The 2,500-nt window shown below is 52.4% G+C and overlaps 1 protein-coding gene across 1 annotated transcript in view; it reads right to left on the minus strand.

Moving 5' to 3' along the window:
* cdkal1 (CDK5 regulatory subunit associated protein 1-like 1) overlaps positions 1-2,500 on the minus strand; it is a 257,811-nt gene that overhangs the window by 16,105 nt on the left and 239,206 nt on the right. The window lies entirely within an intron of this gene.

The following is a 2,500-nucleotide window of genomic DNA, read 5'->3' on the forward strand; positions in this document are numbered from 1 at the left end:
AGAACGATGGAGAGAGAGAGAGAGAAACAGAATTAGACAGAATGACATTCCTAGACTCTGCAATACTGTAAAACAACTGAATTTAACACATTCTAGCCCAGTGATGCTCAGTGAACACTACCGCTGGAACATCAAACCTCCGTCAGCCCAGAAGCTCCCTGTAGCACCACACTAGTGAGTGGCAGAAAGAGAGGGAAAGTGCTTTACACACACACACACACACACACACACACACACACACACACACACACACACACACACACACACACACACACACACACACACACACACACACACACACACACACACACACACACACACACACACACACACACACACACACACACACACACACACACACACACACACCACACGTTTGTATTTGACGCTTGGTCCAAAGTGTTGCGCTCTAGGCCTTGACGTTGACAAACAAATGCATTCACGGGAATGACAGAAAGATCTGGAAGGACTTGACTCGCCCATTCCCTCCAGAGGGGCGCGTTTCCCATCACCCCTTCAATCTCCTCAGCCTCGGCGCCCGGCGGCGGGTACCAGGGGCAGCCGAGCCGTCAGCTGTTCCCCTTTGGCTGGGCCGTTACCGTGGCGCACACACCCGCTGTGCCGTACCCCACTGTGCCCCGCGCGCCACGCGGCGAGGGGGATGATGGACCTCACGGCGGGGGAGCGGAGTGACTTTGACTCGTCGCCGTGGGAGATGCAGCAGAGAGAGGCGCGGGGTGTGGCGCCGCAAAGTGCCGTCATTACGCCCGGCGGGAAGATTACCGGCACGCGGCCGCTCCGCGGAGGCCGTCGGCGTAGCAAAAGCACTCCTGGGCAGGTTTAAGTGCATTACGTGCCACCTCACCTGGTCTGGCTCTTTAGATCTCTTGAGTTTTTATTTCCCTATTAAATCCGGATAGAACCACTTCCTCACGCCCCCCCCTCCCCCCCCCCCCCACACTGGCTCAAACCTTCTGAGTGTGCCGTCTTGTGTTGCTAGTATGTAATGACTTTCGATTCATAGTTGTGAGAAAATGGCTTTTGAAAAATTCAATTATATCAAGCCTGAAGGTCACACCTACGCACCAATTATTGGCCTAAGAAGACATGTTTTATTCCTCCATTTCCCTATTCGTACGATATAATGAGAGAACGAAGGTTAGCGCAGTACATTAAAATAACCATCTCGGAAACGATGAAAATTCATTAAGGTTGCCTAGTATGAATCCAGGGCAGTAAATGTAACTGTGAAAACATTCCTCTCTAGCAACTAGACTATGGAGTACTACCAAGCCTGTCACTCAAGCCGTTTCCAAGGCAATCCCGTCTATATTTGTCATTTTAAAGACTCCTATTCTTCTGTTCTCTGGATGCTGAAAGGTTCTCAGTGGCCTAAACTGACCACTCTGAGGAGCAGGTTGTGCTACAAGAGGTCATCGGCCTATTCAAATATTTAAAGCTGGGTCTCTTGATTGGAAGCATACATGAAGCTGAAACAGTTACACAGAGGATGTGCAACACTGTCTGTGAGTGTGTGAGTGTGTGTGTGTGTGCGTGTGCGTGTGCGCGGCGCGCGTGTGTGTGTGTGTGTGTGTGTGTGTGTGTGGGGGGGGGGGGGTTATGCTTTTGTAAGGTGTATCAATAATAATCAGAACTGCTGGCAGTATGAGTCATGGGTTAAAAAAAAACAGGAAATGGACAAATAAGAGAAAATATGAGAGAGTGGGAGAAGGGAAAAGGCAAAAGAAGGAGGGATGAAGGGATGGGAGAGGGAGAGAGAGAGAGAGAGAGAGAAAGAAGAAGGGACCACTCAGACAGAGTGGGGAGACAGGAACAAGAGGGAAGTTAATAAATACACCATATAGTCAAAAGTATTGGGACACCTTCCATTACACCCCACAGAAACTGTGTGTGTGTGTGTGTGGTGTGTGTGTGTGTGTGTGTGTGTGTGTGTGTGTGTGTGTGTGTGCAGAGGCCAGGGATCAGACACACAAGCAAGGTTAAGATTATATAAAGCCATACCTGTCACATTGCTTTTTACATGCTTTTTACATGTAACATTACTTTTTTGCCTTCATTGCCTTCACTGGCTTATTTCATCATCACCAAAGACGATGCATGACATGAAGCTATCCCGCACCACCACCACCTCCAGCACCACCAGCCTCCCCCCTCCCCACCACCATCTCCACCACCCCCACCACCACCTCCAGCACCACCAGCAGCCTCCCTCCCCACCACCACCACCAGCACCACCAGCACCACCAGCAGCCTCCCTCCCCACCACCACCACCACCACCAGCCTCCCCACCCACCACCACCAGCACCACCCCGCACACCAGCACCACCAGCCTCCCCCTCCCCACCACCACCACCACCACCAGCCTCCCCTCCCCACCACCACCACCAGCACCACCAGCACCACCAGCACCACCAGCCTCCCCCTCCCCACCACCACCACCACCACCACCACCACAACACCACCAGCCTCCCCCCTCCC

The sequence above is a fragment of the Sardina pilchardus genome, chromosome 6 (assembly GCF_963854185.1).
Source record: "Sardina pilchardus chromosome 6, fSarPil1.1, whole genome shotgun sequence".
Classification (NCBI taxonomy): domain Eukaryota; kingdom Metazoa; phylum Chordata; class Actinopteri; order Clupeiformes; family Clupeidae; genus Sardina; species Sardina pilchardus.